Raw genomic sequence first — 16,948 nt, 5'->3', positions numbered from 1 at the left:
CGAAAGAAAGAAGCGCAGGGCCAGGACCAGTGCGCCTGAGGAAGCAAGAATGGCGTTCAAACAATGCCCCGTGTGAACTGGGCCCACAAGGGCATCCCCGGTGACCTCTGCGAATGCAATTTCAGCAACGACAGAGAAAGGAAGCTAGCAAATCTAAGGGGCCGTGTGGAAAGAGGAAATTGAGATGTCCGGCTGCACAAGGAAGGCGATAAATAGACTCGAAGAGACGGCAAGGTCCAGCGAAGGCATTTCGGTTTTCTAGTGTGCTTTTTAAAAATAGACTAAAACTTGGGCACGTTAGAAAACAGTTGCAAAGGAAACCTAAGATATGGCGGTGCGAGTAGCGAGAAGTGGAATAGGAAGAGGCAACTGGCTGGACCACGGGGCCAGGGGAAAGAGTGAGCTCTGGAGAGTTGTCTGAAACTGGGAGACATCCGCAGACGTGGAGAGATGTCAGCAGAAAATGAGAATGATGAGCAAGTTCAAGTCATCAAATTAGCTGTAATCTTTCCAGTAAAACCAGAATTGGGTTCACTGCCAGGAGTGGGAAGGCGACTGCGGAAGACATCCTGGCACTGAACGGATCCCCGGATTTCTTAGGATGACCAAAACGCAAAAAAAATTAAACCTGGCGACAGAGGAGGCTGAAGTTGCTTCGTATTCAGGTGTTGAGACGTTTGACAGAGAAACAGTGTCTTCCTCGTTTGTCAAATAAGAAAAATAAAGTGCAGACAAGCTTTCCTGTTTGGCTTAAAGCCACAAAGAAAGCCAGGTTCAGAACCAGAATTAGTACTCGGAAGCCTTTCTTTCTTTCTTTTTCTTTTTTCTTTTTTTTTTTTAATGCCTGCAGCACCTGGTCTTTCTAGGTGGTCTCCCATCCAAGTACTAACCAGACCCGACCCTGCTTAGCTTTCGAGATCAGATGAGACTGGGCACGTTCAGGGTGGCATGGCCATAGACTTGGAAGCCTTTCTGATCCGACTTCACCTCTATTAAACACTTCTCACAAAGGGCCTGGACAGAGCTAATGGTCCCAGAGAGTCTCAGACACAGCACAAATTTGGGGAGTATCCAAACTAGGACATGATGCCCAAGAGAACTAAGATTCCCCGAATATGGCGTAAGAGAAGTCTTCTGGGAATTAGGTTTCTTCCATAAATATGGAAGTTTCTTCCATAATTTGATTACAATACATGATGTCCTTCACATATCATAATTATTTAATTTTGTTTAATGACTCTATTCATTCTCAGTTAATATTTCTTTATCATCAGAGGTGCATTGGGACTGATGCATCTGGAAAATTCACAGAGGGCAATTATTTAGTCTGCATCCCTAAGAGAAGGGCAGCAGGCAGAAGTCAACCGATCAACAATTCACTTTCGATTTAGACTTGGAAAATGAGGACCAATGACAGTCGCCCGTCAAAATGCTGTCTCTGCAGTGTCAGGATTTTCAGAAGATCCTCCTTCTGTGATTGTGCATTGCCTAACAGGAAAACTTGTCTAGGAGGAGTGGTTTTTAGTTTCCTTCCTCTCATCTTCTTTCAGAAAACACCCGCTAGCCAGACCAAACCCACTCTTGATTTTCACTTTCAAAAAGAAATAAAATCAGCCGCCTGCTAGGCCCCAAATTAGGAATACCAGCTTCTCACTCATTCGCTCTTTATCTTCGAAGGTTTACTGAGATCCCCCCTTCGACAAGGCAGAGTGCTCGTCAGGTGGCACAACACTTAGACTGTACCCTCCAGGAGAACCAGCCAGGAGAGGAGTTGAGACGTGGCCTTACATGTCCCTGGGAATCAGTAAGTGCCATAGATAGGAAGTGACAAAGAACACAGAGTCAATGGGCAGTCCAAAGGAAATCGTTTGTAAAGGAAGGGAGATCTGCACCTGAGCTTATTGGAGACAGACTTTAGCGGGGAGAGATCGAGAAGAAAGGCATTCTAGAAGACATGCACAGCATGGGCGTGGGTGCCCAGCCAGATGACCCCCGATGAGCCATGTAACCGCATGTTCCCCCAAACTCTTCCACGAGCCACCTGCACGGATGGCAGAGCCAGAGCTGCCTGCAGCAAGCACACATCCCTTGGGAAGTTCATCTCAAACTTCAGGCCCTGTTTGCTTTCCCACACCTGGTTTGATTTAACAAAAAGCAATGATCTCTTTGTCTCAAATCTTTGAATAGAGTAGATGTCACAAGGAGAAGCACCCCGTTTATCCTTTGGCTTCGAACACCCGCTGTCACAGAGGAGCACAGCCTGAGCCTTCTGACATCCAGAGGCGGAGTAAACGGAAAGCTCTCCAGGTCTACAAACTCTATGGACAGAAAGCCACTCTCGGCCGTGTCCTTGTCCAACCCACCACCTGGCTGTCCTGTCTTCTGTTTTTCTGACTTTATTACTTGACAGTCCTTAGTAGTACCAGGATGCAAAAATAAGTTGAAGCTCATCCGTAAGGAACCCGAGATAATCTCTGAAAATGGTCCACTACTCACTTGACCCAGAAAACCCCACAAAATCATGCAAACCAGGAGGTTCAGATTTTCATGTTCACTTTATGAGCATCTGTGAAACTGCCCAGACCATCAAAGGTTTGCATATCTGAAAAGACACCAAGTCTCTAAAAGATGTCACTTTACAGAAGCAACACATGCCACCTCATCACTTCGATGGTGGAATGCCCAAGCTAAACAGTGGGGCAGGACAGAAGGTGGATGGCCCCAAAAGCGTGCTGAGTTTTTCCTGCGCATGCTTAGAAATGCGGAGAGTAATGCCAACCTTGAGAGTTTAGATGTCAATTCTCTGGTCAGTGAGCTCATCTTGGTGAACAAAACGCCCAAGATACATCTCCAAGGCTTACAGAACTTACGGTCGGATTAACCCCTACACGAACCCCGCCTGCTAGATCGAGATGATCTTTACTGAAAAAAAAAAGAGTAGATTGTTGCCTAGAAGAAAACTATATCCCCAAAGAAACTGAAGAAACAAAAACTTATGGCCTGGGAATAAATTCAGCATGAAATAAATGCAAATAAAAGTTAAAAAGAAAAGTTCAAGCGTAAACACCTTTCCTGTCTGAGACATTCATTAACCCCACCCACACCATCACCAATACTCCTCCTTCCAAAAATAATCATAAACTTATATAAACATTTTCAGCCAGATTGGTTAAATTGATAGCAACCAATGAGTTCCGTTGAACTGCAATGTTTCATAGAACAGGTTGAATCCAGAAAATGTTCTGTGCCGTCTTACCTGAGCCCGGCCGTGAGGAGTGCAACGCGGCTGGCTTCTGCTTCAGAACTCGCCCTGATGAAAGGCAGATGTAACTAATCGCGGGAACACCCCCGCCCTTTAAACAAGTTTGGGACCCGCCGTAAACTGCATTTTGTCCCTGAAGATGAAACATAGAACAGATTAGAGTTTCATCACAAGAAGAAATTACATAATAAGACCTTGTTAGGCTGTCTGCCCCTGATAATTGCTAGAGATACATTACATTACAGGCCATGCTGTTTTGCCAACTTTGAGGATTCTCGTGTTAATTTCCTATTTCTGCAAGGGCTCTCAGTGAGACGGTTATCATGCTTTATTGATGAAGAGAATTGGATCACTATACAGCACCATGAGAGGCCAAGTCGAACCCACAGACATGACCTTGTGTCATTCTGTCCCTGCTTTTGACATCCCAAGCCTTCTTATACTATTTGGTGATTTTTGTCCTCCCCACCTTAGAAGGGGGTGTCGCTCTCATGCCTCTTTGACAAGTAGGGAAACTGAGGGGCAAGCAGAGTGGGTGGAGGACTTGTCCAGAGTCTCCAAGCAGGTTGATGAGACTGGGGTCTACACATTCAACTTCCTTTCCTGCTTTGACCAGCCAAAGTAGTTCCATAGAGTCTGTCACTTACCTCTGAAGACAATTCTTTCTTTCTTATTTATTTATTTATTTACTTACTTACTTACTTACTTACTTATTTATTTACTTACTTAGTTACGTTTCATTTCTCTCTGCTTTTTCTTTTTTTTAATTTATTTCTATTTTTCGAGTTGACATTCAATATTATTTTAATGTTATTCTTATTCTCTATGGTCTTCCTTCCTCCCACCTCTTTAATCTTTTCTCACCTCGTTTTCTTCTCCGCCCCACCCCCGCCCGCCGCTCCCCACTTTCCTCATCTCTGTTTTAAGTTCATTGTGGACGTTGCTTAACAATGTCCTTCCTCTTGGTGTAACCATCGTCTCGGGATTGCATCTGCTTCTCCTGCCATTTGAAATGTACAGTAGCATCCAGTAGAACCCCACTGAGTGTCCAATGTGGAGGCATTTTATGGTAATGAGAACGATATCAGGCATAATTTGACTAATGGAACAATACGCCTATGGCCAAAAGTGCTTTATAATGTATGCTGCTGTCATTAAAAACCCAGGCTATTATTGAGGCAGTCTGTCATTGGGATTAAAGAAGTCTACAACAGTAAGCTATGCTTTTCTATAACCCACAACGGATGTACTTCGACAATCCCATCTTCGATCCCATAATGCCAGCCTCCCCACCATTACAGCATTACTGCACCTTTCCCAATACTGCTCATCTAATTCCTCCAAGAAAGAACAAAAGAAGACAATCTTATCAACACATATATGTTCAGGAATCAACTCCACAAGCTTTAGGTGCTCTGGGCTACAGCAGCTTCTTTTCTCTCCTGCTGGTCTCTGCTCCTTCGTCCCTGGAAAGAAAGGGAAAGGAAGGTACAATCAAATTTTTGTAGCTTTTAAGTGTTCCTATTCTCACTCTTTCTTAGAACCTCGGGTAAGTGAAAGTTGACCAGGGCTTAAAACAACACAGTAAGTTTTAGATCTCAGAGTCAACCACGAAATCGTTCCAAACTGGTGTCTATGGGTACGACCATCTTGGAGGGAAAGGTGGCAATGGGTATCAGAAATCCAGGTGTAGGTGTCCTTTACCTCAGTAATTCTGTTGACAGTCGTTTACCCAGGGCCATGATGATTTTGTGCAAATTAGGAAAAGGAACTCTTTCCTCGAGACAGTTTATGTCTAGCTGCCAAAAATTATCATAAGCATTTAAAGTTATAATGTCTAAAAAGTGACTGGCGCCCACACAGATGAGATGCTCAGTGCAGTGTACAACCTATGCAGCTCTATGCATTGGTCCCAGTTAAGTTATAAATACATAGAAGGACAAGGTCAAGATGTATGTTAAAAGGTGTTCACTGAAACATTATCTGTAATAGCAAAACGTTGTTGCAAATGTCCAGCAACAGCGGACAGGTTAAATAAATAAATTAGGGTACATTTATACAGTGACATACTAGGGAGCATTACAAAAAGAATACAGTGGATGTGCTGAGACAAAAAGATGTTCAAGGTATATTCTTAAGTGAAAAAAACAAGGTGCAGAGGAAAATATATTATAATTCAGTATATGTAAGTTAAAAAAAAAAAAAGGAAAACATATGCTGAGATAGCCTAATTTTGTTTCTGAAAAGACACTCAAGAAATCATTAACGAGTTTTCTATGAGGATAGTAATTGGGTGAAGAAGGGAGCTTTTCGTTCAAATGTATTCTTTTATGTATTGTTTGAATTTTCTTACCAAAAGCATTTATTGCTTTCAATTTAAAAAAAATAAATAAATCAATAGGGGTTACCAGAATAGAAAATCATAGGTCTCTTTTCTTCACTTTTAAGCATGAAAAATAAAATCTAAAAAATATATTTTAATTGCTGTGCGCATTCTCCTACAGAATACATTAAAAAATAGACTGTAGGGTTTTTCTGTCTTGTTTTTCATAGCCATGGAGCTGAGGAGGCGAGGGAGGAAGAGGCCGGTGGTGAAGCAGGAGGCAGAGCCCTTTCCGTACCTCTGTTCTCTGCAGGTATATTCACCTGTCAATTCTTGCTTCTGAAATCAAACAAATAATAAATTTATTTATCTATTAGACAACCAATATATTTAATCATAGAACAAGAGTGTCATTCATCTCACTTTCTTTTATTAATTCAGTTTTAACGGAGTGTAAACTCAGTGCTTCTAGAGTTACCATCATTTAAAAACCCAGGGACCTGCTAGAAAGCAACTAATTAGTGCTGCCTTCATTTTATGGTTCTAAGTGGAAGAATAAGATTAGCTGTCTTTCTCACTTTGATTTTTATTCTGTTAGAATAAAAGTAAAGCTGAATTCATTATTACAAATTTTATGCTAACAATTCATTCCCTCCAAACGAATATTTGTTTAGGCTATACGTACATTATTCCAAAAAAAGAAGATGAAAGTAAAGATTTTTCTTGGATGAGCACAAATGACATTTAATATAATTAAGTAACATAGCAACCCCAAATCTAACAACAGAGCGACATTTATATCTTAAAAAAAAAAAAAATCCCTTCAGGAATGAATGTAGGAGGAGAGTATTATGAATGTTATAAATTTTACAGAAAGTTTTTTTACTTTGGAGTTTTGCATTTTGAATCATACATTTGTTCCAGGGTCAATGGTATGAGACCTTGATTTCGATTACAAATTATACACATTTTGATTATGTTACATGCATTCTATTCTGTTACAGGTTGGAAAATAGATTTTAAATACTGAACTCATTCCAGGGTGAGGTCTTCTCTGGACACATTAATGTAACAAATGCTCTTTTATACTTTGCTGAATTCTGTTTGGAGACTGATTATTCAGAGCCCTATCATTTATTTACTTATCATACTTGCCTTGGTTTCTCTACGTCATTAAACAAATATTTATTAATTCAATAAACATTGATTGAGATTCCTCGGAGCCAGGCTCTCTGCCCAACGCTAGGGTGTAGTGAACATAAAGATAAAAATACAGATAAAAACTGTATGATCTCTGCCCTAAGAGAGGTCACAAGCTGTCAGCCCATGGGCTCTTCTACCCAATGTCCATTATGTTTTCTCTGTACAATCAGGGCCAGAGCTAAAGTAAGACAAGAGAGACACCTAGGACAAAATTTTAGGAGATACTCCCAGGAGCATGCAAATGTGGGTGAGCATCTGAGAGGAAGGGTCTCAGGAAGTTTTGAGCTCTAAGCCTCTGAGCTTCACTCTCATCCTGGCCGTGAATGCCACAGTTTTCATTGCCAGGCAAATCAAGATTGTTTCATGTCATTTTACACGTGACAGAACAGAGACTCAGAGAGACTTAAGTAGGACTACATAGATATATTAAGTGGCAGAAGCAGGACCTAAGCCCATGACACTGGCTCCCAGTTTTGTTAGTGACAGTATATGTATTAGTCAGGGTTCCCCCAAACAGAACCAACAGTGTGTGTGTGTGTGTGTGTGTGTGTGTGTGTGTGTGTGTGTGTACATAGAGAGATTTATTTTAAGAAACTGGCTTGCAATGGAGGAGGCTGTTGAATCAAATATCTGACAGGGTGGGCTGGTAGACTGGAAACACAGAAGAGAGTTACAGCCCATAAGCAGTCTTTGGCAGAATTCTTTCTTGCTCAGGGGAGGTCAGTCTTTGTTCTATTAAGGCCTTCGAGGGATCGGCTGAGGCCCACCCAGTCGGCTCCTTTCACTTCCCTGAAAATGTCTACACTCCGTGTCTATTTTTCATGCCTAGGAGTTTGCAACCCTCCCTGTAACCACTTCTTCCAGGCCTTGCTCAAACTGCACACTGAAAGGCCTCCCTAGAACTAACGGCCTTATCAAATTCTCCCCCTGTACTTTGCATTCCTATAATAGCCTTTTATCGCTGGCCAATTTGTATTCAAATTATTACATAGGGAGCTATCTCCCCAATCCTGGGCTGTGAGCCTGTGGAGAGCAAGGCCTGTGTCCCGGTCTCTGTGCGACCTCACTGAACCCGTGGCGCCCGGCACAGTGCTTTACACACCGTGAGTGTCTTAGTCTGTTCAGGCTGCTATATAACACGTTACCGTAGACTGGGTGGTTTAACAATAAACATTTATTTCTCACAGTTCTGGAGTCTGGGAAGTCCAAGATCGAGGTGCCAGCAGAGGCAGTGTCTGGTGAGAGCCAGATTCCTGGTTTGCAGATGGCCACCTTCCCGCTGTGTCCTCACATGGTAGAGAGAGAGAGCACGCGCGATCATCTCCTATGTCTTGTCTTATAAGGGGACTGATCCCATTTCTAAGGGCTCCATCTTCATGACCTCATCACCTCCCAAAGGCCCTACCTCCTAATACCATCTCACTCAGGCAATGTGCCTTAAAGTGAAACAAGGTTTCAGCTTGGGGGTAAATGGAGAGAAACTCACACTATTCAGTAAACGTGCTTCCGGAAAGGTGTATAAAGACCAAAATTCTGTAAAATCAATGAAATTTTAAAATGAGTTAATAGGGTAGGGGAGAGCTGATTGTTTTAGAGGAAATACAAATGAAGAATCATCAATTTTATCTGCTTCCAAGTTTTGACTTTAGGGCTTTCTGAAAGTATGGAGTTTCTGCAAAAATTTAAAACTAGAACTACCTTACAATCCAGCAATTCCACTTCTGGAATTTATCAGAAGGAAATGAAATCACTATATTGAAGAAATAGCTGCACCCCATGTCCATTGCAGCATTATTTACAATAACCAAGACATGGAAACAATCTAAGTGTTCGTCAATGGATGAATAAAGAAAATGTGGTATATATATAACATATAATATTATAACATAATATTATATATTATGTTATAATATTATAATGTTATAATATTATTCAGCAATAAAAAAGAAGGAAATCCTGCCATTTTCAATGACATGGATGGACCTTGGGGCCATTATGCTACGCTAAGGAAGTCAGAGAAAGACAAATGCTATATGATGTCACTTATATAAGGAATCTAAAGAAACTGAACTCAGGAAACAGAACAGTCTATGGCCATGCCACCCTGAACATGCCCAATCTCGTCTAATCTTGGAAGCTAAGCAGGATCGGGCCTAGGTAGTACTTGGATGGGAGACCACCTAGGGAAACCAGGAGCAGTAGGCGTAAAAAAAAAGAAAAGAAAAAAGAAACAGAACAGATCGATGGTTTCCAGAGACAGGGAGTGTGAGATAGAGTAAATAAATGGGTGAAGATAGTTAAATATATATATATATTTTATGACTCATGGGAATTATACAAAATTCAAATTGTTGTGTCCATAAATAAAGTTGAATCGAAACATACATACATATATACATACATACACACATACACACATACAAGTAGCCAGCCAGTTCTTTGAAGCTTAGTTTCTATGACCACAGACCTGACCCATAGAGAAAATGTCGAAGGGTAATCTAGACATATGTCACTCAGTACCAAGTACTCTGGGATCATGCTGCTCATTTGAATTGGTAATGGAGGGAAAGACGAATGCCTCATCCTCTGTCTTGGATGTTGTCTCTGCCACCACACGTTCTATTACTCTGCCTCAGTGGATTCAGAACTCAAATTTGGTGTTACCATGAAATCACCAAATTGAGAGTGACTGCCAGGCACAAGTAAACTACCAGCGAGCAACTCGTCCCAATTGTTGCTAATTTGTTCTTGGAGATCTAGAAAGAATTGCAAAAATCCCACAGTCTCATTGCTTCAACCTTGAGCATGTGTTTCTTGGTCATGTTGTCACTTCATTGGTTTGAGGTTGGATAGACAATTATGAGAAATATTTTCTGGATGCATATCCTGGACTCGACGTGGTTTATATGCACAAAGATACTGAATAGGTAAGAGATGAAATCTCTGCCCTTTAGAAGTTTATAGGTGAATTAAAGAATCAAAACGAACTTCCCTGACTTCATTTTCTATGCAGTTCACATGATCCCACAGTCTTCTAATCTCCCAACTAATTTTCTAAAACTTTCAAGAACTTTTCAAGATCAAGTTGAGGCTCCTCCTGCCCATCCTTAAAGCTTTCCAGGCTCCGCCCCATTTACCACTCCATCCTTATCTCCCTTTGTCTGTAATATATACACATCCCATCTCCCCCCAGCTCCTGGGCAGCCCAGGGGTCCTCCTGTCCCTCTGGTATCATTTATTTGGTTCAGCCTCACTGTCATGGCTCATAAAAGATTGTCACAATGGCACTAGTCAACAAGGCTTTATTTAAGAGATGGTTACAGAGAATGAAAGCCTATTTTAAAGAACTCCTGTGGTGGCCTGAGCTAATTAGCTTCCATCTTTTCACTTTAGATACGCCCATCTTTATCCAATGATAACCTTTTATATGTAGTGTGCCCCTCCCCCCAAAAAAGGATTCTATGAAAAGTAACTTCACAGGGTGATCTGATCATAAATTCCTAACTGGGCAGGTCACAGTGGGTAGTCACATACCAGGAATATAACTTTTTAATAAAAAAAACTTATCTTTGCCTTAAACAAAACCCTGTTCATTGTTTCTGTGCATCTAGGTTAACAAACATTTGAAATGCCCCCTTTCAAACTCCTCAAGAGAACAGAATCTTAACTTTCCTGTAACCCAATCACCCCTTACTTTCTCCCACCTCCGGATAATCTCCCTAACGTTCCCTCCTTAATTTCAAATGCATAACAGAAGCTGCAAAACTGTTATTCTCCAGAGCATTTGAGATCTTGTTTCCTAGCATGTGTAGTCAGTTTGTCTCAAATAAACTCTTATAAAAATTCTCTAGAGGTTTGGATGTTTCTTACATCGACAGTAGTAAAACTTAATTGATACTCATAATTTGGAACTTATGTAGGCAAGGAGTAATTTGAAGTTTGATTTTTACAACTGACAAATAACAGTAATTATCATATGCAAATTTAATGAGGAAAAAGTTTAAATATCTTAAAAGATCAAATGTTTTTGAGCACCTTCAAGTATTTTAGGGATACCTCTTACAAAAAAAAAAACTGGTATACAAATTAGAAACAAATCTTGTGTATTTATTAAAGCAAGATTTATAAGGTAATCTGCTAAGCTTATTAACTTAATTGAGATAGTGTACATATTCAAAGTAATCAAAATCCATTTCCTTCACAGATTATATAATTTAACTTTTTCTCTAATTTAGATCCTCTTCAATTTGAATAAATTGAAGAATTTATTCATTTAAAGACTATTAAAATAATTCTCTATGCCTAACTCCTGGCTCTAATGTTTACTTTGTGATCATGGGCAAGTTATTTTAACATCTGTTAAGCTCAAATATATTCTCCATAAAATGGAAAAAATAATACTTCTTGTGAGGTTCGTGAGGATTAAATTTGAAGGTATCTGATACAGAGCCACACCAGTGGTAAGATACTTAATAAACATCAGTTTCTTTTTCCTTATCTTCTTCCTCAGGGATTCTTAAAGGATGGCCTGTGTATGTCTTTAGATTGATCTTTTTGCATTATAGCTTTATTTGGGGTATGACTTAATTACTTTTATAAAACCAAAATTCTCTTATTGGCATTCTATTAAAATAAATTAAGTTATTTTCTATTAGTTCTGGTAAATTTTTCTGATAGGCCTGAGACGATCTAATTATTGCTGTATCCCATAGCAATTAGGAATGCTTTTAGCTGCAAGTAACAAGATATCCAACCCATAGTGTCTAAAAAAAAAAAAAAAAAAAAGCGTCGTTTTGTTTCATTTTGCTTTGTTACATAACACAAAACCCCAGAGATAAAGTTCATTACCACTGGTTCATCCACTCAGTGGCATCATCAAGGACCTCCATCCACTCTTTTCACCTTTTTACTTCCTCTGCTATTGTCATTATGCCAATGCATCGTCCTTCTGCTCGGCTGAGATTGTCACCACATCTCCAGGTATCTTACAACATTCAAGCTTAGATGAACAAGTAGCACCCGCCACATCTTTCCCTTTATCAGGAAAACAAAATACTTGCCAGAGGTCCTTCAGCACACCTCCTCTTATATATTTTTTGGCCCAAAATAGCCACAGGGAAACTTCCAATTGCAAGAGAGGAAAGAAAATCAAGTATCTGCCAAAGGGAACTCGTTAAAGGCAGAAAGTTGGATTAGATGATTCTTTGAGATTTCTCACAGATCTGAGACCTACGATTCAAAATTCAATATAAGAACCATAAATGTACTACGTATACTTCTTATATGAGACTATCTTGTATTATGCCCTTATCTGGACCTTATTCAAGTTATGGTCAGTTAAAATGTCAAGATATTTTTCAGAAAGTTCAATCTTATTCTTTTTTGCAGCTTATTTTTTCTCCACAAATTAACTAACCTGTACTTTTCTCTATTAATACCTTTCCAACCAATTTAACAATACCATTCAATCGTTCTATAAACATTTACAAAGCTCTTACTTTGCGCCTCACTCTGGGAATATAAAGATGGAGAAGAAATAATTTTTTTTCCCTACAAACTGCTTATAATCTGGGAGACAGATTTGTAAGCCAATAATGTATAGGGAATAGGATGTCATAGGTGCTATGAGAGAAATTATAGAGGCAAAGGAGAGAGAGTGGTAGGAATGCTAAGTTCTTGATAAAATAGAGTAAGAATTCTAAGAATCTGAGTCATCAACATTAGAGACTTTCTCCAGAACTAACTTTTTCTGGATTAATTGTACTTTCAGGGAGTTTGTTCAGATGCATTTTTCCTTAGTTAAAAATTGCATATGTCATACACTCTTTAAAGATTTGTTAGTAGGGGAAAGCCTTTGTGTTTTCCCTGATGACGGATTTCATCATTGCCTGTCATGATGATCTCTAGTCTGTGTGAAAATAGTCAAAGGGAAAAATTGATTTCCCAGTTTCCTTCAATGGGAAATCACTCGCTTTTTTGCCCTTGGCCACTCGGCTCCCCCAACACACATCTGTACATGACACTAGGAGTGAGTAGGTATCGACTTGTGATCACCAGCTTCTGAACTCACTCCCTCAACTTTCAGCTAGATGACGATGGAATTAGAAATTCAGTAACTAACTTCATGTATCAACTACTGGTTTCCAAGTTGCAGATTATGGCTCATTAACAGGTCATGAGATCAATTCAGTAATTCTTAATTAGCTTTTTTTTTTTTAAGAAGTAGAATAGGAAAAAATAAATAAAATAGAAAATATCAAAACGCATTTCACCTAGTAAGATAAAAATGGTTTGGTGAAAGTTTTACTGCAGGTGTGTGTGTGTGTGTGTGTGTGAGTGTGTGTTGAGTCACAATGTAAAATGTATTTCTTACTGTGTCGCAGTGAGAAAGTTAAGCTACTGAACTAGACTCTAAACCCCAGGAAAGCACTTATTAGCCTAACAAATATTTGTTGAATTGAACGAATTTTAATGGGTGTTTGTGGATTTACTCAACAAATATTTATTAAATCTAACTGTGTACACGACATTGACCATGGCAACCCCTCACTTAAATTTTGTGAAAAATCAGGGCACCAGCAGGTTCTCAAAATCTTACTCAGATTTAGTAAATGCTCCTCTTTAGGAATAAATCATTCCATTTACCAGGACTGCTTCATAATCTTTAATCTAGTTTAACCCCAACCTGCTGTATAAATACACTCTAAGGTCTCTAAATGGTGTCCAGAAAAAGATTTTATGAAAGCATGAGGTGCAAAGAGTTGGCAAACAAGGCCTTCAGACCCCTACCAGTCCTATTCTGGTTCAAATCCTTCCCTCACAGTTAATCCGAGCAAATCTGCACAGCGTCGCTGCCCCCAGAACAGATGATATCACAGGTTCCTGTCCCCGGTGTCCCTCTTTTAGGGCTTAGGTGCTGAGCATTTATCTTTTCTGGCTATAATGCCCGCCCCCATCGCCACCAGCACTGCCACCAGAGGTTTTGCTCTTCCTGGGAGACACATACATTCTCATTGTCCCTCCGTGGGCAGAGCCCCCCACTGTCCAGAGCCATCACAGGTCTCAGTGCCCAAGTTGTCGTCTCGAGGATCCTATGCTTTGTCCAGGAGACTGCAGCTGTCCAGATCCGAGCCAAGCCCGAGGGTGCCCGCACCACCTGCTCTTCCATCTCCCTGGCTGCCTGTGGTTAGGTTCTCCTAGGCATTCCTGAGTTCTCTGCCTGCCTTGGACAAGGGGGCCAAGTTGTGGCAGGGGCATCAGGTCAAAAATGCAGTGAGATTAGGACGACCTGGTGGAGGGGATGGCACCATGATGAGCAGCAGGTAAGTGATCAACAGGGGATTGGGCAAGACTCTCAGAGGCCCCTCCTCTCTCGCCCTGCCTAAGCCACAAGAGAATGCACCCCCGTGTCCCATTAGCGGGGACCAGGACTCTAAGGGCTTCACGTCCTCTGCCCCAGTGTGCTTGCCGATGCTTCCCAGAGCAGGGGTTTATCACGTCGTTGTCCCAGCCCCTGAAGCTGAGGGCATGTTCCTAGCAGCTAAGCTCCGAAGCTCAGGTGACCCTTGTGAAAGTCCGGCCTGGGTCAGTCGGGCTCCAGACCACCTTGGCTGCATTCCTCCTGAGATTTCTGAACTCCAAATGGGCAACAGGTGAACAGGCAAAGGGCGTAAGCAATCTACATTCTGAAAACCAGCTTTTCCTCTGTCCTGAGCTGGATCTACCTCACATCGAAGGGGAGTGGATTCGCGGGTCTTTCTCAGCTAGTGTTCCCAATCAGACCTTTGGCTGTGGGCTGGTTGTCTTCCTCCTCTCTGCCTAGACTTCCCCCAAGGCCCAGGAGCCCTAGCAACCTCTGTGGCCTCTCCTGTGAGCTCATTCCCATCTTGAGTCAGAAAAAGAGCGTCCAGGTCGACAGACAGCTAGGGCTGACCTGTCTAAGGAAGCACAACTTGTCCTTTCTTCCACGTGTTATGAACTCTCTCCAATGGCTCATCACCGTGGATGCAACCTGCTTGTTCTGTGGAGAACTCAGCCCTTCAAGGGGCCTCCAGATCCTGCGGGGAGAGTGGGGGAAGGGAAAGCAGAGTGCCTGGCGGGATGGAACACCAGAGGCCACTACCCAGACAGAAAGTGCAAAGGAGTCCATCTGGGTGTCCTTGGTCCCAAACCCAAACATCCCACCAGTCTAGAGACATAGAACATAGTATAGTGGAAAGAACCTGGACTTCGGAGACAGACCGTGCTCATATTACTTTCTTCTACTTCCTGAGAGATTTGGGCAAATTACTTAGCCTCACTAAGCCTCAGTTTACTCATCTATAAAATGGAACAATAATTAACTTGCAGGATTGTACTGAAGATTTTAGAAGCCGCTTCTTACCCTCATCTCCCTGGGGACTGGCAGCCCTTCCTGTGTGCACAAACAACTAACCCAGCTTACCCTGTGGGAACCCTTACACATGGTACCATGCAGTCTCCCCTTCTAAAAATTAAACATCTTGATTGAAGTGAGTCTAGTTTGTTTGTTTTTCAGTCTCTGGTATTTGGTGCAGTCCTTGGACATAGCTGGTACTCAGTACAAGCTTGCTAGCTGATTGAATGAAAGAATAACTGAAAATAGCAGAAAAAATGGTAGGAAAAATGAAATTTCTTTATTACATGTATTCCAGAGAACAACCTTAGCAGCTACGTCATAAGCTAATTGTGTTGTATGCTGAGATTTTCTCATTGTAGTAGGTATAATTTGATTTGTGTTCCTTCCTAAGTGGTATCACAATGCATCCTACCATATCACTAAACATAACATGCCTCTGAATGAAAATCTTCTCTTAAATTTTCATTACACAAATCACATATGGTCACACGCACACACACACACGCACACACAAACCACAAGTTTGGAGAAGCTAAACTAAAAATAAATCTAAAGCACTCCAAATCCTACCATCAAATAATTATTGTTAACATTTTGGATGTGTCCTTCTAAGTGTATTTAACAGTCTTATTGAGATATAATTCGCATATTGTATTGTGTTTTCTAGGGCAGTATACATTACTCAGGGTTTTCCAGAGAAACTAAACCAATAGGGTGTGTGTGTGTGTGTGTGTGTGTGTGTACACACAGGGGAAAGAGAGAGAGAGAGAGAAAGCAAGATTGAATTCTATTGATTAATTTTAAGGAATTGGCTCACATGATACTGGAGGTACAAGTCCAAAATCTGCAGGGTAGGCAAGCAGGCTGGAGACCCAGGGAAGAGTTGCAGCCCCAAGACAGACTTCTGATAGGATTCCCTCTTGCTCCTCAGTCTTTGTTCCGTTCAGGCCTTATGGTAATTGGATGAGCCCCACCCACATTAGGGAAAGTAAAGGACTTTACTCGAAGTCCAAAGATTTAAATGTTTAGTCTCATCTAAAATACAGCTTCATAGAAATTCCAAAATAATGTTTAACCAAATATCTGGGCACTGTGATCCAACCAAGTTGACACATAAAAATAACCATGGCAGGCTACTATAACAAAGAACCAGACTGGGGGCCTTAAACAACAGAAATTTATTTCCTCACAATTCTGGAGGGAAGAAATCCAAGACTGAGCTCCTGGCAGGGCTGGTTTCTTCTGAGGCCTCTCTCCTTGGCTTTTGTAGGGCTGTCTTCTGCCTGTATCTTCACATGGTCTTCCCTCTGTGTGTGTCCTAATCTCCTCTTCTTATGAGGATTAGGACTCACTCTACTAACCTCATTTAAACTTAATTTCCTCTTTAAAGACCCTACCTCCAAATATAGTCAAATTCTAGGATACTGAGGCCTTAGAACCTCAATATCTGAATTCGGCCCATAACATGTACATACAGTTCACTCATTTAAAGTGTACAATTCAGTGTTTTTAATATATTCATAGAGTTGTACAACCATCATCAAAAAAACATTTAGAATGTTTTTATCACTCCCAAAAGAAATCCCATACCCATTCACAGTCACTCCCTATTCCACACTCCCCATTCCAACAGCAGAGGGAAGATTTAAAGCTCTATTCATAATTGGGGAAACTGAGGTCCAGAGATCACTCCTGAGCTAGAAACTAGCTGAGAAAACCACAGAGCTTCCTCCGGGGAGGAGGAATTTCAGATACTGGGAGACAGTCACTTGCTCAGTTATAC

General features: G+C 41.0%; 1 protein-coding gene and 2 pseudogenes across 5 annotated transcripts in view; 1 reads left to right on the top strand and 2 right to left on the bottom strand.

The window, feature by feature from the left end:
- Positions 1-16,120, bottom strand: part of MRO (maestro) — a 31,287-nt gene extending 15,167 nt beyond the window's left edge. For 3 of the 5 annotated variants that reach the window (XM_039841483.1, XM_039841461.1, XM_039841504.1), the window contains exons 1-4: positions 15,983-16,120; positions 5,884-5,924; positions 4,575-4,728; positions 3,257-3,395 (exon numbers count right to left, since the gene is read on the bottom strand). The gene's annotated coding sequence lies outside the window, so the exon portion shown is untranslated. Of the gene's footprint in view, positions 1-3,256; positions 3,396-4,574; positions 4,729-5,883; positions 5,925-7,973; positions 8,030-15,982 lie in introns of those variants that run through there. The other 2 variants (XM_039841475.1, XM_039841470.1) reach the window with 2 other exon arrangements.
- Positions 842-960, bottom strand: LOC120590148 (uncharacterized; annotated as a pseudogene).
- LOC120590783 (uncharacterized) lies at positions 8,875-8,993 on the top strand (annotated as a pseudogene).
- Positions 16,121-16,948: the final 828 nt, after the last annotated feature.

The sequence above is a fragment of the Pteropus medius genome, unplaced genomic scaffold, assembly GCF_902729225.1.
Source record: "Pteropus medius unplaced genomic scaffold, Ma_sr-lr_union100, whole genome shotgun sequence".
NCBI classification, from domain to species: Eukaryota; Metazoa; Chordata; class Mammalia; order Chiroptera; family Pteropodidae; genus Pteropus; species Pteropus medius.
This window is presented reverse-complemented; position numbering and strand designations above follow the sequence as displayed.